The following is a 26,540-nucleotide window of genomic DNA, read 5'->3' on the forward strand; positions in this document are numbered from 1 at the left end:
TGGTACCCGCCCCGGCGGCCATTTGGGCAGGACAAAGATGACATCGCAGGTACGCCGGAGGTTTTATTGGGTGAATATGGGGCGCGACATACAGGACTGGTGTCGGAGATGCGACGCCTGTACTGCAAAAAAGGGACCAGCACGGAGGATGAGGGCCCCCCTTCAATTACACCAGGTGGGGGCCCCCCTAGAGCGGGTGGCCATGGATATCCTAGGCCCACTACCCCGCACCCGCCTAGGTAATAAGTACATCCTCGTTGTGATGGACTACTTCACCAAGTGGCCGGAGGCCTACGCCCTCCCCAACCAAGAAGCAGGGGTGGTAGCGCAGGCCTTCGTGGAAGGATTTGTGTGCCGGCATGGGATTCCATGGGAGTTGCACACCGACCAGGGACGAAATTTTGAGAGCAAATTGCTAAAAGATGTGTGCAGTCTCCTGTCAATTCGGAAAACAAGAACAACGCCTTTAAGACCTCAATCTGACGGGATGGTGGAAAGATTCAACCGAACTTTAATCCAACAACTGGCACTGTTCACCGCCACCCGTCAGGATGACTGGGACGAACATCTCCCTTATTTGCTCATGGCCTACCGAACCAGCCAGCACGGGGCCACCGCATGCAGTCCAGCGTTGCTTATGTATGGGCGGGAGTTACGGGCTCCCGCCGACTTGCTATGCGGTCCCGTGCCAGACACAGTGGTTAACCCGCCGAGGGAGGGGTACGCACGTCACCTAGAGGAAGGCATGGAGCTAGTCCATGCCTTCGCCCGCCGCCAACTCCATCTGGCGGGGGAAAAGATGAAGCGCAGGTACGACCACCGGAGCCAGGGGAGTCAGTACACTCCGGGGATGAAGATTTGGTTCTTCAATCCCCGGAAGAGGAAGGGTAGGTGCCCGAAACTCACCTCTCCCTGGCAAGGCCCGGGGGTCGTCCTGTCGCAAGTCTGTGACGTGGTAGTAAAAATCAAAATGGGGCCAGGAGCCCTCCCTCGGATCGTCCATGCCGACCGGATAAGGCCTTACACCGGCGAGCAGGCGCCCCCGTGGATTGCCTCCGTGGAGGCGGGACCCAGTACCACTGAATAAGGGGGGCTTATTAGTTCCAGAGGACTGGGGGATGATGAGCGATGGGCCCGGTGGGTAAGGGTGGAATCCCTGCCACCCTTCCCATGGGAATGGGGGCAAATGCGCTATAGATTATGGGGTGTATGGCAGTGGAAACTAGCCCGGGTGGGTTAGGATATTGTGTGTAGGGCCCTAGAAGATGACATTAGGTAACGTTAAGGTTTAGATAGTGACTGATACCTGTAGTGGGGACGCAGGTAGAGTAGTGTGGATGATAATGACGTGGGAGCGCAATAGTTTAAAGGGGTGACTGGGAAGCGCAAGTTTCAGAGGGGAGTAGTTAGATGAGATGATGCCGTGTGTTTGAGGATTGAACAGGTGTGCAACTGAACAGGTGTATGGAGCAGTGTATGAGGGAGTAGTGGTGATTGCGTGTTGTGTTGACCAAATGGTCCAGGAAGAAAGGAGGGTGCAGGTGGCACCAGGTGTGAGAGCACAGGTGTGCAAGTACAGGTGTGTGGAATACATGGAGTATTGGAATGAGTGGTGTGGAGAGAGTTGGGGTAAGTGGTACGGAGTGGTGTGCATGGTGCGAAGGTGTGGATGGGGGAAGAGTGGACCCCTTTTCACGAGTACCCAGGGAGGGTAGTTTAAAGAATAGTTAGAAGGTATAGGTAAATTGTGGTTGGATATTGGCATTTGTGGTGCGGTTGCAGAATGGTATTGTGGATGGGTGCATTGGTGTGGTGAAATTGGCTGGTCGTGTGGCCTGTTAGTATGAGTGTGAATGGTTGGGCACTCCGCCACTGTTAGATGTCGGCCAGGTGAGGCCGCAGGTGGGCTCTGGGAGCCGTTAGTGTCTGGTGGGTGCCTGAGGATCCCGGGTGTGGATCGGGCAGCCCGTGCCAGAGAGGGCACCGAGGGGGTGAGAGTGCGAGAGGGCCTTCCCCAGTTAGTTAGGTTAGGGTGAGGAGCAGGTGAGCTCAGAAGGCAACAAAAGTGGTGGAGGTGTGCAGGTAGGCGGACCAGCTGGGAGCGTCACACGACCCAGCCACCGAAATTGTGCGGGGGCACCGAGTGATGAATCGGGGGAGTGAGACCCCAACTTGAGAAGCACCACAGTTTGGTCAATGGGAATTGGTTTTTAGAACCCATAGTGTAAGTTGGCCAATGGATTGGCAGGGAAAGACCCGGGGTAATGTAAAGTTGTTAAAGTCATTTAGGAAATAGTTAGGATTGATGAACCTGTCGCACCATACGCAGCCACTTACCTGAGGTGGTGATGATGACTCCACACCTGTGTTCCTTTGTTCGGTGTTGCAGGAAAGGAGAATTGCTGTGTGGATTTGTGACGCATCACGACGTGGATGAGACATGGGGGTGATTCCATCTCTCCCTCCTTAGGAGGGACTGATGATGAATTGGTGATGGCAAATTTTGATGTTGAGTTGGAGATGGCAAATTTTGATGAGAGTTGGAAATGGCAAATTTGATTGGTTAGGAGGGAGAGAAGACGAATTTGGTTTATGGGAGGAACGGGGAAGACAGTAGGGACGTTGTTGATGTGTAAAGTAGATGTTTATGGGTAGTGTTGTGTTTTGTGGATACCGTAAGGGGTAAGGGAGGGGCAATGTAGGTTACCTGGTGGGGGGGGGGGGGCGTACGGTAGGAACGTACCTGTCTCACCTGGTTCCCATGTGCCCCGAGTGTGCATTACCTAGTATTGCGTGCACTTTTGCGCCCTTACCACCTTACTCACTTGTCTTCTTTTGTCTCCCACCTCCGAGGATCTGGCTTTGGGGCAGAGAGAGAGGAGAGAGAGGTGCTGGCTCCGCAGTTGTGGGCCTGTACTTCCGCTGCTTGCTGCCTGGATCGATACACCATATGGACCGCAATTTTTGTGGCCGCCCACCATGGACCGCAGTTCTTTTGCGGGCAAGCACCACCCGTGGATGGACCTCTGGGTCAACGTGGCACCTATGCCATACAGGTGAACCACTTTTAGTTGGCCCCCCTGACGGCCACAATTTAGAAATGGACGCGGTTGGCGCCTTTCTTTATTTCTAAAGAAGCCAGAAGGCCAAATGCACTCCAAGAAGGCAAGACCAGCGGCAGAACATCGGCCGGCTGCGACACCACCGGTGACCATGGACACTTAATTGTGCATTGTTACTGAACACTTTATTGGTGCACCGGATGGTGCTGACTGTGCGTATGGGGTGGTGCTTTTGGTGCTTGGATGGGGTGCTCTGCACAGTATTAAAGGCCGTAGGGCCACAGGGCACTCGTGGGTTGGTGTATCGATGCTGGCATGCGTGCTCTCTCTCTATGCATAACATCTGCATGTGTTCCTCAAAGAACAGGTCCTGGATCGTAGTGTAAATATCAGTGTAGTCTTGTGTAAATGATGCTCCCTACCGGCTGTATGTTTAGTTTGAGGATGCTTTCCGCGATTCGGTTATCCTGTGGGTGTGGTTCTGTTAGGAGAAGGGTGCAACGTCGCAGGGGGACATATTTACTCATTTGTGAACATCTGTAAAACTGTCGCACTCAGGGTTGAGTTAATAGTAGAGGGAACTACATCTGAGTGCCACACTAACGTAGGTAAAAATTTATCGGGTCGGGACGCCCCGAGGTAGAGAAGGGTGCAATGTTGCGGATATGGGATTTGCATCCATCCATATCCGCTTGTAAATATTCCCCTATTTCCTCAATACTTCCCAACTATCCCCAATCCCCCATTCCCTAGTCCCATTTTCTGTAAACAACACTCTGTAGACCCGACCTCCCCCTATTTCCCCCATTAAATGTCGCACCCAGGTTCACCGCATCTCATGTAAGACAACTATAGGACATCTTGCTAGTTATTCTTAGTCTATGTCAGTTAAGGACTCGTTTCCATTAATTCTGACTCTTCGTTGCACCAGAATGTGATTGTATGGCACCGTTAGGAAGTTTAGGACCTCCCAATACCTCCCCGCAGCTCTTCCTCACGGTTCAACAACAACAACAACAACAACAACAACGGCGGCGGCGCGGGGAGTGCGCGTCCTCACTCCGGCTTGGTTGGTAGGGGGTGTTGGGAGGGCACCAGGCCTTTCCAACGAGCCGCCATCGAACATGTGCTCGACGGGGTTACCACGTAGGGGCTCGCTGTCAGCTCCTCGTCAAGGGCGGAGCCCGGTAACCCCCGCACCCAATAGAAGCGGCGGACCGGTCCCATTTGGGGCGGAGCCAACCAGCCGAGGGCGTGTGACTCCCCGCTGAGCATGCGCAGGAAGAGGGAGGTGACGTCAGATGCGCGCTGAGCTTGGAGAAGCAAGACGTACCCTCCGAGCGCTGTGAGGCCTCCCTGCATCTTTTGGACCGTGCTTGATCCTGCCCCTGAGCCAAGGTGCACCTTGTGCTATCGAACTACCTGTCCTTCCCTGCCATCAATCCCTGTGTAAGTCAGTCTTGTTCCGTTTGTCTGTGGTCTGTCGGGGATAAGATAAGACTGTAACTAAGTGCCCATCTCTTCTGTGTCTTTTACCTCACTCTACCTTGTAATCTACCCCTTTTCTCCACCACTAATTATATCCTCCTCCGGAGGTCTTGAGAACTGTACCCCTTGCGTCGTTTCATCTATCCCAGTCGTTGTGTCCTTTCCATCATTGATTTAGCGTCGCGCGATTTGGCCAACGTTCGAGTGGAATCGGGTGAGTTGGGGAAGAATCGGGGGAACTGTACGAACATGGCGGCCATTCCGCTCGGTCAAGCAACATCTTTAGCCGTGTCCGTAACAATATATATATACATCAGGAATACATCAGGAAGAAGATAATTGTTCTTTGGTCATTTATTGTTACATATCTTTTCTACCTGTCCCAGCTTGTATAATAATCATAAAAGTAGGACCATGGGTCCTGAAGCTCACCTGGATCACGAGCTACAATCACTCAAACCCCCCACAGACCCTCTCAGACAATGATGTTTTTGATGTCGTGAACAAACCGTGAACAAACCGTGAGCCAGGAAACAATATCTCTCCATTCTCAGGACCGAACTCTCTTATCTGTCTCCCTCTTCCAAATCCTGGTGGCGTCTGGTCAAATCTGTTTCTGGTGTTTGTTCCCCCTCCATCCCCTCCCTCACCTCAAATGGCCACACGGCTGACTCCGCACGTGAAAAAGCTGAATGCCTCAACTCTGTGTTTGCCTCTAAATCTTGTGTCCCAAACCCATCCCTCTCTGTACCCACCGTACCCAGTCGTACCCAGCTGATGATTCTGAATGCTTTGGTTTCAACAGCGTGAAGGCGAGCTAGGTGTGAGGCAGGAGCACCAGCCCAGAGGGGAGAGCAGTATTCCAATGAGCTGCGGATGAAAGCCTTGTATGTGGTGAGGAGCTCAGGTGTGCCAAGGAAGGACTTCGCACGACGGAGGATGCCCAGTCGGCGACTGGCTTTGGAGGCCAGATTTGAAATGTGGTTTTCCCAGGAAAGATCATGGCAGATAGTGAGACCCAAAAGCTTGAGTGACAGAACTTCTTGGAGAGGATTATTCAGAAAGTGGATGGGAGGGTTGTCCAGTCGGTCTTTTCGGAGAGACATCGTAAGAGTGTGAGATTTGTCAGGATTGAAAGACATGTTCCACTTGTTTGCCCAGTCTGTGATTTTGTCAAGGTCTGCAGAGAGTGAGGAGGCTGCAGACTGCCGATCTGAGGGATGAAGAATGGAGCGACAGAGAGTAGAGTCGTCAGCAAAGAGATAGAGAGGATTTTCAAGAGCGTCAGAGAGATCATTGATGAAGACCAGAAAAAGCACAGGGCCCAGAACACTGCCTTGGGGAACTCCAGCCTGAACAGGAAGAGGAGATGAGAGAAACCCATTCAGGGCCACACGTTGACTATGACTAGAGAGGAAGTCTGCCAGCCATGCGTGGAGATTTCCATGGATACCAAAAGAGGAGAGTTTGGTGAGCAGAGCGGGGTGCCAGACCGTATCGAAGGCACGTGATATGTCAAGGGAGACTGCTCTAATTTCCTGTTTGGCATTGAGGACCTCCATCCATTGTTGAGAAAGCAGAAGCAGCATGTCCAGAGTGGAGTGTCCAGGTCTGAAACCAAATTGATGTTCAGAGATCAAGCCATTGGATAAGAGGAAAGATTTCATATCTGAAGCAATGATGGATTCCATGACTTTGCTGATAATTGAGAGAAGGCTGATTGGTCTGTAGTTGCTGGGATCTGTTTTTGCACCTTTTTTGTGCAAAGCGGTGATGTTGGCAGATTTCCAAGCAGATGGAAGATGACCTTGAGCAAAAGAGAGGGTGAAGAGAACAGAGAGAGGGAGTGAAAGAGCGGAAGAACATGATTTTAGGACCCGTGGGCTGATGCAGTCAGGTCCAGTTGCAGAATCAGAGTCGAGGGTTGACAGAAACTTTTCCACCTTGTCAGGAGGAAAGGACACAGAGTCCAGGAGCAGCTGGGTACGACTGGGTACGGTGGGTACAGAGAGGGATGGGTTTGGAACACAAGATTTAGAGGCAAACACAGAGTTGAGGCATTCAGCTTTTTCACGTGCGGAGTCAGCCGTGTGGCCATTTGAGGTGAGGGAGGGGATGGAGGGGGAACAAACACCAGAAACAGATTTGACCAGATGCCACCAGGATTTGGAAGAGGGAGACAGACAAGAGAGTTCGGTCCTGAGAACGGAGAGATATTGTTTCCTGGCTCACGGTTTGTTCACGGTTTGTTCACGACATCAAAAACATCATTGTCTGAGAGGGTCTGTGGGGGGTTTGAGTGATTGTAGCTCGTGATCCAGGTGAGCTTCAGGACCCACGGTCCTACTTTTATGATTATTATACAAGCTGGGACAGGTAGAAAAGATATGTAACAATAAATGACCAAAGAACAATTATCTTCTTCCTGATGTATTCCTGATGTATATATATATTATACATATGATAAACTCGCTCTTCATACAAAACACCCGCATGAACCTTTATATCTGGATCAAGATTCCCACCCCAGGTAAACAACTCGATGGAGGCACGTCATAGAAATCCCACAGCCGTGAAACCTCCAATCGATAATATAGAAAATAATTATGGATCAAAATGTGATCGAAACACGACAAGATTCACATTAGTTTCCTCAAAGAAATACCATTTCTATTGCGAGCACAATGAATGTCATGACGTGCTGAAAGGTGATTCTCTTACTCACATGGAATGTGAAACGTCCGCACAACGCTCCTGGTTGTTGTCTCTTCCGAACATGTGTCTAAGTTGAAAAAGATTGAAAAGTCAATTTATTGTACATTCCCCGAGGTAGATATATCCAAAATCAAGTTTTCAAAAGTGCAGATGGGGGTGAATGAAATTATTTACTTCACACGCTTCCACGGGGTGTTTTTCTCCTTCTTTGGTGAATCGTGTGGAGGTGAGTTCAGATCAACGTCTTTGATTGATGATGATGGAAGCATCTTTGATTCCCTGAAAAAGAACAGTTTTCTTTCATCCACAGCTTAATACAGGTGTGCTAAACCGGAAAACATGAACACATTCTCCATTTCAACAAATCTTTTCTTTCCTTCAGACACCACAATGACACATAAAACCAGGTAAAATAAAACTAGAGCGGCACTCGGTAGAGCGCATACCTCCACAGGTGAACAGTTTATGGTTTCTATCCACTGATTGGTCGGATCTGGATTCGGACCTGAACCAAAATATAATCAATTCGTCCTTGACAGCACCAACCTGTCCACCATGTTTCGTCTGACGTGTTCTAACTCCCTCACTCTCTTCAATCCCACTCCTCCCTCCAGGTCTTTAAAACACCTGTTCACCCCCATCCCTTATCTTCCCCCATCCAAAACCGTGATCTTTTCTACCCCCGTTAATTCACCCCAGATCCACTTTTTTGAAATACCGACTTCTTTCCTGGAAGTTCTGGCAGTGTCCATGTGTTTTACACCTCTCCCACCTGAGTTATGGTTAAACTCGACATTAAAAGATTAAATTCACTTGATGTTGAGAAACAAAACCGTGTAAGGCACGTTACCTTCGTTGCATTCTCTTTCGTAATCGAAAAATAACAGGTGCTTTAGGAAGACCGTCCGATACCTGCGAAAGTTCAAAGAACTAATAACGTAACCAGCTGTTTGTTGCATTAAAGCCGATTATTGTGACGTCACACATCACGTGGGATTATTGCTAGGTTACCAGATTTTTGTTAAACCAAACCTGTTTATTGTGACGTCACATCTTCGTTGTTACCACGTGGTGCATTGTCATCAAGCAAGCCTCTATCGTACAGTACATCAACAATAACGTTGTTAAAGTAAAAACCACAACATAATTTACTGTATTCGCAACATAATTATCTCTTCCCTTTCACATCATAATTCTATAAAAAGGGGCGCACCTGTGCTGAAAACTTCCTGTCAATCAGACCAACGGTTGCAGAGAAAAGCAAGGCACTCGGTGGAGGGCATACCTCCACCAGGTGAACAGTTTACGTTTTGTATCCACTGATAGGCCGGATCTGGATTCGGACATGAACCAAAATCTATTGTTCTTGTCACCGAACCAACAGGTCCACCAAGTTTATTCATAACTCGTCCATAACTTCTTTTGACATCATGTTATACCAGAGAAATACCTGTGCTACGCACAGGTGGGAGGCCAGAAGCAAACAGGCGATGCAGATACGGTGAATGCTAAAGCATGAAATCAATAAATTCCACATTCCTGTAGCAACGTTGTCGTTGTCGCGGAACCGGCCAACGCGAGGCGTACTCGTGCCGGCAGCTGGCGTCGAAATAACGCCCGGAATAGAGCGTTCGGGGTTTCGTCGCCCATGAGCGACAGCATATGGTCCATTCGGACCGACGGTCACGTGTCACCCAGCTCGGGGAGGTCCAAGAGGCGATCGGCCCGTGCGTCCACCGTGAGGCCGAACGTAGCGAGGAGGAGACGCTTGATCGCCTCGTACCTGTCGTCGGCCGGTGGGTTCCTCAGGACCGACACGACGCAGGTGGCCGCGCCGGCCCCGAGGGAGGCGACCACGTGGCAGTAGTGTGTCTCGTCCGCCGTGATGCCTCGAAGCCTGAACTGGGCTTCGGCCTGCAGGAACCAGATCTCCGCCTGAGCTTCCCAGAACTCAGGGAGCTTTATCGCTACCGCGTTGGTTGCCATGGCTGTGGCGGGTTTGGGTGGTCAGTGAAGGCTGACCAGAACGTCGGAGGTCACCAATGAAGCGCGGTGTTACGCGCGCTGCTTGTTAGCAAGGAGGAAGCGGACAATGCGGTAAGTTGTAAGAGTCTTTATTCAAGAGCTCCACTGTAACACTGGAGCGTTCCGGGCTGCGCGCCCGGTGTATATCCCGCGACCACGCCTACCCCTCGGGCCCAACCAAAAGACCCAAAAGACCCCAAAAACTCAAAAAACCCCAAAGACCCAAAACACCCCGAAGACCTAAACACTCCGAAGCCCCCAAAACACCCCAAAGACCCAAAATACCCTTCAAGGCCCTGAGGCTCAAAAAGACCCTGAATACCCAAAAACCCAAAAGACCCCAAAAACACAAACGACCCCAAAGACCCAAAACACCCCGAAGACCCAAAACACCCCGAAGACCCAAAACACCCCGAAGACCCAAAACACCCCGAAGACCCAAAACACCCCGAAGACTCAAAACACCCCGAAGACCCAAAACACCCCGAAGACCCAAAATACCCCGAAGACCCATAACACCCCAAAGACCCAAAACAACTCGAAGACACAAAACACCCTGAAGACCTAAAACACCCCGGAGACCCAAAACACCCCGAAGACCGAAAACACCCCGAAGACCCAAACACCCCGAAGACCTAAAACACCCCGAAGACCCAAAACTCCCCGAAGACCCAAAACTCCCCGAAGACCCAAAACACCCCGAAGACCCAAAACACCCCGAAGACCCAAAACACCCCGAAGACCCAAAACACCCCGAAGACCCAAAACATCCCGAAGACCCAAAACACCCCAAAGACCCAAAACACCCCGAAGACCCAAAACACCCCGAATACCCAAAAACACCTCAAAGACCAAAAATACCCTTAAAGGCCCAGCGGATCCAAAAGACCCTGAAGACCCAAATGGCCCTGAAGACCCAAAACACCATGAAGACCCAAAAGACACCGAAATGGTCAAAGTTGCCTACCCCTCTGATTCTGAAACGACATGTGGTGAGGCACGCAGAGCGCATATAAACATACATACATACATACATACATACATAGCGAACCATATACGTTTGCTCTATTATAATACTAATAATATCGTAAATATAATCGTAACAGTGCAAACCCTTTGTTGTTATTGCAAAAGTTTCTCGAAGGAAGCGGTGTATGGTTGGTTCATCTGAAACTTCAAACTTCTTTCACCTGAAAAACATTGCCCGTCTCCGCTCATCCCTCTCCTCCACGGCTGCAGAAACCCTCATCCACGCCTTCATCACCTCCCGTCTGGAGTACTGCAATAGCCTCCTCTATGGTTCACCCTCAAAAATCACCAATAAACTCCAAAACATTCAGAACTCCGCTGCCCGTCTACTCACCCATTCCCGGACCCGTGACCACATCACCCCCGTCCTTTACAAGCTTCACTGGCTCCCCATCCCCCAGAGAATCCAGTACAAAATCCTCCTCTTGACATACAAAGCCCTCCATAACCTGGCCCCATCCTACCTGGCTGACCTCCTCTCCAGACACACTCCCACCCGCAATCTCCGCTCTGCTGGTACCAACCTCCTGACCCCCTCCATCCGGACCAAATTCAGATCCTGGGTGGACAGGGCCTTCTCCATCGCTGCTCCCACCCTCTGGAACTCACTACCTCACACCATCAGAGACTCCTCCTCACTCACCACATTCAAAACATCACTAAAGACCCACCTGTTCAACACTGCATTCAACATTCAACCCACAGCATCTAACCCCTGACTATCTCTTCTCCTTCTCCCTCCTTTTGCTTTAAATATTTCCCTATTGATTCTTGTCTTTTTGCAATTGTTGTTTTCATGTATTGTTATGCATTATGTTTTCCACTCTGTCAAAGCGCCTTTGGGCTTCTGGAAAAGCGCTATACAAAATAAATGAATTATTATTATTATTATTATTCTTCATTGTTGACTTTAAACATGGAATAAACTCATACAGTCGTATTGTTTTAGTAATAATAATAATAATAATAATAAGAGCGTTAATACTAATAATATAGTAAATATAATCGTAACACTGCAAACCCGTATTTCCTCTCTCAAATCTGTTTGACATCATTCGTGAAAAGAGCAATCAAGCACAATTACAAACATCGCTCGTTTATCGTAATTCCATGATAAAACTCTTCTTTTTTTTTTTTACAAAGAGAGAACCATATTATAGTTATTTATCAAAATAACATATAAGGCGGTGTATTGTCATGATGCGCTGTTTGCTCAAACATATAAAATTTATTTAATTTCGTTTATTCGCACAAGAAATCGTTTTTCCTCTCTCAAATCTGTTTAACATCATTCGTGAGAAGAGCAATCAAGAAGAATTACAAACATCGATCGCTTATTGTAATTCCTTTATAAAACTCCTTTTTCACAAAGAGAGAATCATATTATAACTATTTATTAACAATTCAATAATATAAGCCGTCCTAAAGATTATTTTGCAGGATCATGTATCGGTTGAAAGATTCATTGCAGAAAGTTGAAAGATCAATATCATCTTCACATCAACACCAACGACTTAAACGTTTTCTCACGTGGCTTGATTTGGCCAATAGCGAGACACGTAATGTAGTCGACAAGCTTGGTGACTCGCAAATCGGGTATTTACGAAATGATTATACATTAAAATGGATATAACCTTTTGGAAATGACATTAACTTTTCGAAACTTTTATAGCAAATGTCATAACATGATTAGAAGTTCATTAAACACGGAAAGGGTACCCTGAATGGTAAGATGTCTTGAAGTGATAGGTATTTAAGCCGATCCGGACATTATCTATTTATGGAAGTGCGTATGGAATTGGCTGCGACTCGCTTTAGGCCGCCATTGATCGCTAAGGTTCATAACAGGCTGATCTGGTTGGCTTAGATGTGATGTCCGCCGTTCACCCGCATGGATCCATATCATGACGGCATGGGCAACAAACACGGAGCTTGCAAAACACCCTTGGCCGAACACAGATGTCCAAACACTGCATGCATGAACACAGATGGCATGGGACATGGCACCGACAGAAACATGCTTTCATTTTGTTGTCTTGTTGTAATGTTGTAATCTTATTATAATCTTATTATAATAGAGCAAACGTATATACAGACTTGGCATTTAATATGGAATATTTTTTTTGTGGGGGTGAACTTACTTTTCAAGATGTCTTCGAACCAAAAGTTCATTGGAATTATGTTGAAATTATTCTAGATTTTGTTAATATGACATTTGAAAGAAACAAAAACCACATTTGACATTTCAAAACAAATAAATTGATCCTTGAAAGTGATGTAAACTGATATCGAACTCAATTCATGGACAGTACTGTGTTAAACTTCTGTACGTTTTCCAGAAGTAGCTCTTTATTTTGCACATTAGCCAACATTTTTTTAACAAAAACAAAAGTTAAATTACGACTGGGATTACGGAGAGTAAAATTACAGTTCAGTACTTCGTGTAACCCCCACGAGCATTCTGGAGAGCACGTACACGTTGGCGCATGCTGTTCACGAGATTTGCCAAGGTTTGGACAGGAATCGCTTGCCATGCAGTGACAATAGCCTGCTGCAATTCACGCACAGAGGTCGGCTGCTGGTCCAAGTGGTCGATTTGACACGTTAATTCTGCCCACAAGTTCTCTATCGGATTCATATCCGGGGACATGGCAGGCCACTCCATATGCTCTACACCATGGTCAGCAAGAAAGCGTTGGATCATGCGAGCATGATGAGGCCGTGCATTGTCATCTTGGAAGACAAAGTTTCCTCGAAAGGCTGCACGAGCAAATGGAAGCAATGTTTCTTCCAGAATGGCCCTGTACTTGAACTGGTTCAGGTTTCCATTCAGAACAACCAGGTCAGTTTTGCCCCCTGCATGAAAAGCAGCCCAAACGGTCACCCCACCACCTCCAGCTTGGACTCTTGGCACTATACAATCTTTGTTGTAGGCTTCATGCACTTGTCTGCGCACTCGGACGTGGCCATCTTCACGATAGACCAGAAATCAGCGTCGACGAGTCTGGCATTTCACTCAGGCCGACTGGGACGGTCTTCAAGCAGCCATCAATCGTCTGGATTGGTCTCCCATCTCCACTGCCTCTGACATCAATTCTTCCTGGGAATTCTTCCAAAGCAAACTGATCTCTCTCATGCATAGATTTATCCCATCTCGCCTTCAGTTGTCTTACCCTTCCTCCCGTCCATGGTACACTGAATCTTGTGGTGAGTCAGTTGCCCTGAAACAACTTACCTTTGCCTCTTGGAAGGCTAATCCAACTGAAGGAAATCTCAGTTCCTTCCACCAAGCTCGGAACAAGTGTGTGTCTACCCTCAGGAGTGCCAGGAAGCACTATCTCTCCTCACTCAAGAATGAACTCTCAAACCTGTCTCCTTCCTCCAAATCCTGGTGGCGTCTGGCAAATCCGTTTCTGGTGTTTGTTCCCCCTCCATCCCCTCCCTTACCTCAAATGGCCACACAGTTGACATCGCACGTGACAAAGCCGAATGCCTCAACTCTGTGTTTGCCTCAAAATCCTTAGTCCCAAACCCATCTCTCTCTGTTCCCACCTTTCCCAGTCGAACCAAACTGCTCCTGGACTCTGTGACCTTCTCTCCTGACAAGGTGGAGGAGTTTTTGTCAAACCTCGACTCTGATTCTGCAACTGGACCAGATGGCATCAGCCCACGGGTCCTAAAATCCTGCTCTGCCGCTCTATCTCACCCTCTCTCTGTTCTTTTCACCCTATCTTTTGCTCAAGGTCATCTGCCAGCATCCTGGAAATAAGCAAACATTACCGCTTTACACAAAAAAGGTGCAAAAACAGATCCTTGCAACTACAGACCAATCAGCCTGCTCCCAATTATCAGCAAAGTCATGGAATCCATCATTGCTTCGGATATGAAATCTTTCCTCTTCTCCAATGGCTTGATCTCTGATCATCAATTTGGTTTCAGACCAGGTCACTCTACTCTGGACATGCTGCTTCTGCTGTCTCAACAATGGATGGAGGTCCTCAATGCCAAACAGGAAATCAGAGCTGTCTCCCTTGACATATCACGTGCCTTCGATACGGTCTGGCACCCAGCTCCGCTCACCAAACTCTCCTCCTATGGTATCCATGGAAATCTCCATGCATGGCTTGCGGACTTCCTCTCTGGTCGTAGTCAACGTGTGGCCCTGAATGGATTTCTCTCATCTCCCCTTCCCGTTCAGGCTGGAGTTCCCCAAGGCAGTGTGCTGGGCCCTGTGCTTTTTCTGGTCTTTATCAATGATCTCTCCGACTCTCTGGAAAATCCTCTGTATCTCTTTGCTGATGACTCCACTCTCTGCCACTCCATTCCTCTTCCCTCAGATCGGCAGTCTGCAGCCTCCTCACTCTCTGAAGACCTGGACAAAATCACAGACTGGTCAAACATGTGGAACATGTCTTTCAATCCTGACAAATCTCACACTCTTACTATGTCTCTCCGAAAAGATCGACTGGACAACCCTCCCATCTACTTTCTCAACAATCCTCTCCAAGAAGTTCTGTCACTCAAGCTTTTGGGTCTCACCATCTGCCATGATCTTTCTTGGGAAAACCACATTTCCAAGCTGGCCTCCAAAGCCAGTCGCCGACTGGGCATCCTCCGTCGTGCGAAGTCTTTCCTAGGCACACCTGAGCTCCTCACCACATACAAGGCTTTCATCCGCAGCTCAATGGAATACTGTTCTCCCCTATGGGCTGGTGCTCCTGCCTCACACCTGGCTCGGCTTCACGCTGTTGAATCCAAAGCTTTCAGAATCATTGGAATCTCCCGCGATGAAGCTATCTCTGAGGGCCTTTCACTCACTCACCGCAGGCAGGTAGGTGGTCTTTCTGTCTTCTACCGACTCCTCTCCGGCCTTGCTCCCCCAGCTCTCTCTGTGCTCTGTCCCCCAAATATTCCTGCAGGTCGCACAAGATCTGCCAGCCACCCTCTGATGGTTAAACTGCCGAAATCTCGGCTCTCTGCTCACCTTCACTCTTTCATTCCTCTTTTCTCCCGCCTCTGGAACAAACTCCCATACTCACTTCAATCACACTCCTTCCTCCAGGTCTTCAAAACAGCTGTTCACCACCATCTCTTATCTTCCCCCATCCAAAACCTTGATCTTTTCTACCCCCACTAATTCACCCCAGATCCACCTTGTTTGAAATTCCAACTTCTTTCCTGGAAGTCTTGGCAGTGTCCATACGTTTTATAACTCTCCCACCCCCCCCCCCCCTTCCCATGCCTTCCCCCCAAAGCCCTCTCCCTCCCACAGTTCTCTCGATGTCTCCATGTCTCTCGGTCCCTGCTCTCAAATGTTGTGTTTGTGTCCTTCCCCCTCTCTCCCCATCTTGTCTACTGCTCCCGATGTTATTTGTTTTGTGTGTCTGTTTGTCTTTCTGTGTGATTAATGTTCGCTCTTTCACGAGCCTCGATCTTGTATACAAAAACAAAAATAAAAATAAAAATAAAAATAAAAATAAAGAAAAATAAATAAATAAATCTAGACTCGTCACTGAAGATCACGTGATTCCAGTGTCCTGGCTGCCATTGACGGTGCTCTCTGGCCCACTACAATTGGCGCTGGTGGTGTTGTCTGGTCAGGCATGGCTTTCTCAGGGGACGCCTGGCACGACAGCCTGCTTGAACCAGTCATTGGTCGACTAGCCTTCTGGATACAGGCACATTTGTCAGTTGCTGCCACTCAGCCCTAAGCCGATTAGCTGACTTGGTACGGCCATTGCGGCCTAACCGGTGCAGCTGGCGATCATCCCTCCTTGTGGTTCTGCGGGGACGTCCTGGCCTCGGTATTGGAGTAGGGACACCCCTCTGAGCATTTCGTTTCAGGATCTTTGACACCTGACCTTGAGTGATGCCATACTGCCGAGCAATAGGACGCTGTTTCATGCCGTAATTTCGTAAAGCCACCACTCCATGACAAACAGCATTGTCGAGTTGACGGACCATCTCCAGAGGAAGCGGCAATAACTTTTGGAGACGTGCTGCAGTTGTTTTCCACTAATACCGAACGCAACAACCCTTGTGTACCCGACTGTGAAGCCAATCATCAAATGCACCTGTCCGTACATTTTGCCACGCCACTTGTGATATAATCCTGTTGTTGACTTCTTGCTGCGACAGACAATCAGTGACATGGTTCCTTTAACAAATAAATCACCAAAGTGTAAAAGAAACTCACCAGATTGATATAATGAGTTAAGAAAGTAAACCCAAGTCAAGAAAAAAAAAATATTCCATATTAAATGCCAAGTCTGTAGTTCGCTATGTATGTATGTTTATATGCGACGAAAACGTCTTCTTCTTCTTCAAATAAAATGACCACCCTCTTACTTAACCCTCTTAATTGCGTTAAGACTGCTGAGACCCCTCAGACCTTTGACGACCCTTTAATTCCCCCAAGACTCGTCAGACTCGAACAATGCTGTTTGTCATGGAGTGGTGGCTTTACGAAATTACGGTGTGGAAGTGTAACTCAGTGTAACTTATTAATTGGCACTGGTAACTTATTAATTAAACTGGTAACGAAGCAGATACATTTTACATGCAAACTCTGTGAAAGTCGAGTTTGTAAATGAGTGTCAGGAATGCGCCCGAACATGATAATCTCTTGTCCACCTGGTCACAGCCCCTGGCTGAAGCACCCCCCTATCGTTTGGTAAACGGAACTCACAACAGGAGGGGAGCGAGCTGATACCAGGACTTGGTACATGCATGACCTCGGGGCATTAGCGGAGAGGGGATTAAGTCCAGTTTGTCCATATAAACGAGAGCAAACGTGGAGTCGACAGGACTTGCTACCAAGAGCTCTGACCAACGGGAGTGGCGGAGGAACATCAGCCGAACGAGAAGGATCAGCGAAAAGAGTTAATCTCAGCCATTGAATTATGCGGTATTATTTGGTAAATGGAATGAAGTGAATAACCAGTTAATAAACCAGACCTTTTGTAAACCTGTGTCCGGTCATTGGAGTCTTGAGTCCCCCACTACAAATTCCCCTACAATTTGGAGGCACCGCTGGGATCAATTGTACGAACAAGTCTTTAAAAAAAGGTGAGTGTGTCTTGTTTTGTCCAATATGATTACGAACTTGGAAATAGTTTTGTACATACATGGGGAAGGAGGTGGTTCTGGGGGTTCCGTGCGCACCGATGCCGCGATAGGTGGCGTGAGCCATCACGAATGGTACTTCGATAAACGACTGTAGCAATTTATTCGTGTTTTTTTTTTTTTCTAAATGATTTCTGTAAATACGTATTTTTGCGCTGGTCATTAAGGGTCTTACTGTGACCTGGGAGCAAACGGAGCAAGCGTGCACCTTGCGACCATTTGCTTCCAGGACGTGTAAGGCCGGTACACTCGTTTACACACCCGTACACGTATAAAGTACTTCTTTTTTTTTGCACTTGCTCAAAGCACTCGACTTGCTCGGCGAGCGACGGAACCGGGAAAGGGAATTATATTTATATAAATATTTTTACCTCATTCCAATTTATGGTATTGCGACAAAAAGGCTTATATCTTTGGAACGACTGGTCGGATTTAGACAAATTAAAACTCGTTCGATCAACAAATAAATTCATGACAGACAATCCCACCTCATGCCGGTCCAGAATTACTGTGAAAGATGGCGATTGGATAAAAATTGCATACCAACACTCCCTCACTGTCCCTCATTGTCCCTCATGTCCATTCCGGCACCCTGTCTCTTCCTCCCGCTCCTTTTCCCTCCCTTTACTTCCCATTGGCGGACGTTTTGCGAGAAGCAAAGCGTTTTGCAGGACGATTCCAGGAAATAAAACCAGTGCTGTTGTTTTTTTTTGACGAAATTTGCCAGATAAATAGCATGGGGGACACGACGAAATGATTGGATTTTGGTGAAGACCCAGGTGCGAATCCGGCTACGAGAATTGTTTAAAGTGATTCTTCACCATAAAGAGATCGGGTGAAAAGCGATATACATGATATTTAACATAATATACTTATTAATGTTATTATTTTAATATTATTCATATATTAAAAAAAAAAAAAAAAAAAGTGACAAAAACACGCCGATTCCATTTTTGGTTCAGGTCCGAATCCAGATCCGGCCTATCAGTGGGATACAAAACATAAACTGTTCACCAAAGCAGAAATATGCTCTCTACTGAGCATCGTTCTAGTTGTGTGTTTGTTCGTCTGGGCGATATCTTAGCCATCCTTTGAGATAGGAAGCTGAAATTTGGGGAAATTGGTGAACAAGTGCTTTTGAAAAATAATAATAATAATAATAATAATTCTGTATTATTTGGTTAACCAGTTTGTGTGAAACCTCAACCTAAATATAAAAATTGATCTGCTTGGTGTTAGTTTAAGGGCTGTTCCAAATTTATCCTGATTATGAGAGATAATTACAGGAAATGTGTGCTGTTCTTGTTTGGTGATTATGAGACAAAAACAGCAGAGTGGGAATCGGCAGACAATGGAACAGCTAGCGACGAGTGTTTGTGAGTAACAACCACCCTCTGGTCGAGGCTCATAGAAGGGGTGATGCTTACTGATTCGGCACGCTTACAATAGGTGTTAATGGTGGGATGTCAGAGGTTTTGGTGTGGGTTAATGTTCACACTGTTTTGGAAAATAATGCTCAATGCAACATGATCCTAAAAAGAACCCATCCCTACATCGAAAGATCAGGAAGGGAAGGAATGGAAAATTTGTTAAGGTTTGAAATTAATCGGACAAGTGGGTCCCAAGGTATGGTCACCGTACTCGCAAGCCGTTCGCTTTGGCTCTGCGAATGGACCAAACCATTTCATGTAAATAGAGGGGGGGTTCTGTGGTCGTTCGTTTTGGCTTTGCGAATGGACCAAACCATTTCATGTAAATAGAAGGGGGGGTTCTGTGGTCGTTCGCTTTGGCTTTGCGAATGGACCAAACCATTTCATGTAAATAGAGGGGGGGGGGGGTTCTGTGGTCGTTACTGCCACGTGGTTTCAAAGTTTTTGTTGTTGCTTGCACGCATGTTTTTTTTGCAAGCACGTACGGGCAAGCACGTACGTGCGGGCACGCCCTAGTATATATAAATAGAGGTAATATTGAGTTATGGAATTAATTGCTTTCAACAATGCAAAGGGTGACAAGATATGGGATTTTAATGGGATTTTAATGGGATTTTAATGGGATTGCATTGTGATTCATTGGGATTATCCATTGGGATAATCCACAACGTTTCACTATCGTTGTTGCAACGTTTTGCTCCAACGTTTTGTAAACATTTAAATGTTGGGTTTTGCTGACGTTTCCACAACGTCGCCACAACGTTTCACTATCGTTGTTGCAACGTTTTGCTCCAACGTTTTGTAAACATTTAAATGTTGGGTTTTGCTAACGTTTCCACAACGTCGCTACAACGTTTCACTTTCGTTGTTGCAACGTTTTGCTCCAACGTTTTGTGAACATTTAAATGTTGGGTTTTGCTGACGTTTCCACAACGTCGCCACAACGTTTCACTATCGTTGTTGCAACGTTTTGCTCCAACGTTTTGTGAACATTTAAATGTTGGGTTTTGCTAACGTTTCCACAACGTCGCTACAACGTTTTACTTTCGTTGTTGCAACGTTTTGCTCCAACGTTTTGGGAACATTCAAATGTTGGGTTGTGCTAACGTTTCCACAACGTCGCTACAACGTTTCACTTTCGTTGTTGCAACGTTTTGCTCCAACGTTTTGGGGACACTCAAATATTAAATAAATCGGATAAGAATTCACGAGTTATTTAATTATGAGCGATTAATGAAGTACTTATTTAATTAATTACATTTCTTATTAAATTACAGTAATTACAGTTCCGGTAATTACAGTAATTACAGTAATCATTACTCAGGCACCTTTTGAGTAAGGAAGCTGATATTTGGACATGACACTGACCAAGTGATGTGGCTGTCAAGGAAAATATTGATTTATTGATTAATCATTTAATAAATTAACTCGTTGATTTATAAATGACTTATTTAATTAAAAGTCCTCAGAAATACATCTTCGGATGAAATACTTACAGATTGGTTATGCTATGAGCCAATTGATTAAGGAAAATATTTTGTGATGGCCATATTGGCAATTTCGTGGCCATATTCGTGGCAACTCAGTTAGTGCCACTGCACCTTTAAAATGCATCCCTGCGTTCATTTTTCGATCGATTGAGTTGAAATTTTGAACAATCGGATCTGGACTGTCGCTGTTAACGACTCTAGCACGCACTCGTCCAATCAGGATGGAGCGGTATGGTCCCCGGATTATCACTGCTCGCAGTTTTAATTAATTTTACTTTTTCTCTTGGTCATATAATTTTGAAGACATGCATGTCATGATAGAGGAAATGTTTGTTCTGTTAAACGGAATAAATGTTGTTTATTTGTGTGGGTGTGTATTTTTGTGTATTTGGATATATTTTCACGACTAATTCCAGTTATCGTCCTGCAAAATGTCTGCTCGTTCTTTTTCCTTTGAGTCGTAAATTCCTGTTGAACTCTCATTAAAATGCGGAATTAAGTACGCTGTGTGATGATGGAGATCCTTGATGACGAATCAGGAATAGTGAATGAGCAAACAAATATCACGGATGGTACACCGGATAGGGAAAATGTAGATGAAACCCCTTTTGCTCAGGTGCTGTGCAGCGCTGCACAAAGATCCATATGAGCGGGGCCTGGGTGCTGTGTAATTAGTACACAAAGAACCAATTACTAGGGTGCTGAATAAACACAAAGATCCATTTTTTGGAGCTGGTTCTCCCGGTGCTGTGATTTATTCAAAGAACCAAAAAATCTTGTAAGAATTAAGATATGATTTGTCGACATTATAAATACTTTAATATATGTAACGATTTTTGTAACGATCATCCTGCAAAAGGTCTGCTCGTTCTTTTTCCTTTGAGTCGTAAATTCCTGTTGAATTCTCATTAAAATGCGGAATTAAGTACGCTGTGTGATGATGGAGATCCTTGATGACGAATCAGGAATAGTGAATGAGCAAACAAATATCACGGATGCTGCGGCTGGAGCAGTGGAAGCGATTTTTGAATTGTTCAATGATTATTCGATATTGTTATGACTTATTGTCAATAGGTATACTAAGTGGCCATGAGGTAGCCTGTTGCTATGTACAGTTTTATTCTATTGTTGATTATACCACATAGCTGTGGTGATAAAGGAAATGTTCGTTTAAATAGATGATTATGATAGGACCATGACTATAAAATCATGACGATTATTATGAATGATATCATAGGGTTCAAATGCAGAATGCTGCATGAACTTGGGAAAGAACTTTCAAGCCCTATGGGATAAATTGGGTATTACAAGCGATGGAGTTTCAAGATTTAGCATGATTGAAGGAATTTTACAGTCCCATTTCAGGAGTTTTACGAAATTTATATTGCCAAGAGATTTTGGGTACTATTAAAAGAAAAATGATGAGATATTTTTCCCAATGAACTTTAATATCTGCCATCCATTTTGGCTGTCTCACGAATGAAGGATGAGTTGCCTTTAGTGGTTGCAAAGAAAATTTGTGGAGACCAGGCAAAATGGGGAAATATGTCAGATATGACCCGAGGACAGGACGGTGATTCATCAATTAACATGAGGTACGAACCAGAGGTGACGGTCAATGGATGGACCTGTCCTGACATCATTGGGGAAAGGGCTTATGCAAGGAGTCATCCAAAATGATTAATTTGATTTATTGATGAATATTGATGAATTAATTGAAATTGAATAATTGATTGAATTATTAATTGAGTGAATCTAATTGATTGAATTTAATTGAATAAATTTAACTGAATAAATTTAACTGAATAAATTGAACTGAATAAATTGAATTGAATATATTGATTGTTTGATTGATGAAAATGCGGTCTCAAGAAAGAAGCTTTGATATCTTTGCGAGATATTAACAATGTGGAGACAACCTGGGAAAATTGAGCAAGGTGGTGAGTTTATATACAGATATATATGTGCGGTTACCATTGTGTGATTTCCCCGTCAACAGAGCGGACACCTGAGGATTCACCCATTTCATACTGACCCTCCGGCTCATCTGCAAATACTGATCTGTGAGATTGGATTGTGCAAAGCCACAGCTGAGGGAGATTTTCTGGAAATCACCGTGTGAACAGGTGGAGAGATCCTTCCTGGAGGTACGAGTGAAGCTTTCGAGGAACCTGGAACAAGCTACAACGCATCCAACGTTACTTTGATAAAAGGTGGAACAAACTCCAGTAGATTTTATTTATAGGACATATAGTACAGGTGTGTACAGGTGCATTCCAAAGCGCAGATCCTAGTAATCTACCTGGTACATTGAGGGAATATTGAATGGTATTCACATACAGGCAAAATGGGAAATGGAGTCTGCAAGGGCAAACAAGGTCAGCTAGACTTGTCCCAAAGAGGCGCTTGCGTCAACCACATGTATCAGCAATATGGTCCACATTCACTTAAAGATTTGGAATCTTGGCATGAATGGACAAAAGGGAGAAAGAAGGAATTCCCCAAGGATGGCACGTTTGACAGGAACACATTGGAAACACTCAGAGAAGAATTAGAAGCAAGAGACAGACAGAAGTTGAAGGTGGATTGGAAACCATTTTATTACTGGGACATCGAGTCTAGAGACAGGGAGACCAAAACGAAAATGGGGGGTGTGAAGAAAGAAATGAAGCAGATACAACATAGGTTGGAAAAGGTATCCACCCAAATGCCTCTTGAAGTTAGCAATGGAAAGCGATCCCAGTTCAGATTGTACCCAGACGCAAGGTCATATGAGATAAATGAAATAGAAGAGGAAACTCCTCCACCCTATCGGCGAAATAGTGTATATCAGCCACAGGAAGTACAGGTACCTGTACCTCTACCTGCCGAAGGGCCAGTACAGAGTGAAACGATTGGCTCTAGCCGACAGAAGACAGGTGAAAGCAGTGCCCCAGTTGAGGTGACTACCCCAGAGGGTGCAACTGGAGGACAGGAACCGACTCAAAGTGGGCAAGCAATACAACCAGCTGCAACAACTTCAACATACGTCCCATACCACCATACAAGGAGTAAGGGTTCTGTGATGAATGCCAATCTATCCAACGATCAATATGATCTGCCAATGAACATTCAAAACTTGACTCTCCCACAGGGAGGTTTTGAACAATGTGGCGTTATGAATTTCCCGCAACGGCAATTTCCAGGGGCAAATGAGGAACGCCCAGATTTGATGTATAGACCTTGGCAAATACACCAATTGAAGGCATTACAGAGCGATATGCCATCAATCAAAACAGATCCACTTCAATTCGCAGAAGAGCTACGATTGATTGTGGAAACGCAATTGCCGACTATAAGAGACATAGAAATACTCTTAAAGTGGGTAATTCCTAATACCACCACTTTGAAGACATTAATGAGTGAGGCAAACTGGGTACATGCAGTAAATGGAGAATTAGACATACCCACGGAGGCTAAAATGACACAGATAAATAAATTAATAGAGGCCATACAAAAATTGCCGCCCGTGACTGATTGGAATAAAGTGGTTACGTGCAAACAGAAAACAGGAGAGGATGCTAGTGATTATTTAGACAGATTGCGAGATGTTTTTCGACTATATTCGGGAATAGACCGGGCACAAATCGACAATGCCCTAAAACCCCTTTTTATTAATGGTCTGTTGCCGAAATTGAAGAGTGAAGTGGAAAGACAGTGTATTGCTTGGGAAGGCAAGCCGATGCAAGAAATATTGAATTATGCTTTGCATCATCAGCGAATTCAGGCCAGGAACAGTGCTATAAATGCCGAAAAATTGATGCAACTACAGACACAAGCCCTGATGACTACGAACCAACGCAATAGGTTTTCTATGCAACAACGTAACAATGCAACAGACAACAACTATGAATCAGGAGATAACCAGAGGTCAGAATGGCAACCCAAAGACCCAGACATGCAGCCCAGAAAGACAAGTCAACAAGTGGACAGAGCAGGTAACGACAGAAGCCGGTGCTTCAACTGTGGAGAGATGGGACACTGGATAAGGAGATGCCCATATCTGAGCAGAAGACAATTTCGACAGGGAAACCAAGGACAAAGAAACCAAGGACAAAGAAACCAAGATCAAGGGTACCAGTGCTGACCGATACCTCAGACAATGATTAGGCCTTCATTGCGACAAATCCCAAATGACGATTGGCCTCAACAAATTAGATTACTGGACAAACATGAATAACTGTCGATGATTCTTGGGTCTGAAAAGTTTTCGGAGCAAGAATTATTCATTTTTTCTTTTGCTTGTAAGCAAATTGATAATTAATTGATCAAATGCCGAAATTGGATCTTTTATGTTGGGCACACAATTTTAAATTTACAAAGTTGGAACAATTGCTTTGCAAATTTTAAACCAAGGGACAAGGGTCACGTGATGATCAGGTGGGAATTTCGGACTATTGTTCCACACGATTGATAAGTCAGTGGTCGACTGACATGTAAATGGGTGTGTAGTCAAATTTGGATAAATTATTGTGGGAACTGAAAGGGTAATTTCAATGTGACATCATAGGGGTTTTCTAAGAATAAGCTTTTGGTCCATTTGTGTATTAGCATTTCTAAAATTGAAGGACAAATTTTATGAAATTGAAATAAAATTGACACCCATCTTGATCTGTAAATAATAGTTCCAACGCAAACAAATACGCATAATGCATGTGTGTGTGTATTTTTGTGTGTCAATGTTAGTGTTTTTTTTATTGTTTTGTGTATCAATCTTACAAGATTGTTGACACCGACACACAGTCGACAGGACAGTGTGATTGTTGACACCAGACAGGCACAGTGTGCCTGTCTGGAAATGGATAGTTTTATGTGGATGGGATTGAATATGCAGAGAATCCGTAAAATAAAATAGAAATAAAATTTGATTATGAACATTATCTCTTTTGTCAAGGGAGATGGAATATAAAGATTTGATGTGCTGGGTTATGAGCAGCCATTAATTAAATAGTAAAATTGTGAGTAATTTGGGGATTCCATTTTGATAGAATTTATATGAGAATAATAGCTATTTATGGATATGAGCTTCATAAAAAGAAATGAGGGAGTACAAAATTATCCAAATTTGGGAGAGGTCTTACACTGACTTCCCAGAATACTCTGCTCATGGATTTATATATACTAGGGCATTGCCCGTACTATATCTATATCTAAAATTATATCCCCCCCCCCTCTATTTACATGAAATGGTTTGGTCCAAAGCGAACGGCTTGCGAGTGGTGACAATCCCCCCCCTCTATTTACATGCAATGGTTCGGTCCAAAGCGAACGGCTTCCGGAGTTTGGTAAAGAAATCGCCATCGCGTACACAAACGCGCAGGAAAGCGAATGAATCGCAAATTCGTTTTTATTAGTTGTAAAACATAGTTTAACGCCAACATAGTTTGCAAACGTGAAATAAATGAATACGCTCTCAAATGTGCCATCCGAGGCAGAGTGTGCCCGCCACGTTCGGCACACGCGATCGTTCGCTGCTCTCTGATTGGTTGAATCGTTTTTTGGACATAGCTCGGTAAGTAATTGTCCGATTAATATGAAACCTTGAAAAGGCACATCCTCGGGTCCCCAGCAATATACCTGGCAAGTTAAAAGTATATCGGACCCGTGGTTGTCGAGAAACAGCGGTCACAGACAGACAAACATACAAACGTACAGACAGAGATTACTGGAATTATAGATAGATATATATAAACTTGAATTTTATCAGCATATAAATTGTGCTGCATGTATGGATGTGTATTAGGCATAGATGATATGGGAAAATAGTAAAGAAAATCTTGCTGATTTGAACTATTGTGAGTTTTAAAACGGAATGCATTGTGCATCTTAAACCAAGGGGCAGACATGAACGCGCTGTTACGTTATTTATACTCAGAACGCGCTGTTACGTGTACCTGCAACATATTTGTTAATCTCGCACACCTATATTGGCATACTGGTGTCAGTAGTACTCACTGGGTGCATAGAAATGGATGAGCAACAGTTAAGGGGGTGTAAAAAAAACAAAAAAAAAAAACACTTACTTGGATATTTTCTACAAAAGTAGGGGTTTCAATAAGTGGTACCATACACATGGGGTTCATCAAATTAAGTTTTGGAGTTCAAACAAAGTCACTGGTTAACAGATGGGAATGGAT

This window comes from Myxine glutinosa, chromosome 5 (assembly GCF_964187855.1).
Source record: "Myxine glutinosa chromosome 5, kmMyxGlut1.1, whole genome shotgun sequence".
NCBI lineage: Eukaryota > Metazoa > Chordata > Myxini > Myxiniformes > Myxinidae > Myxine > Myxine glutinosa.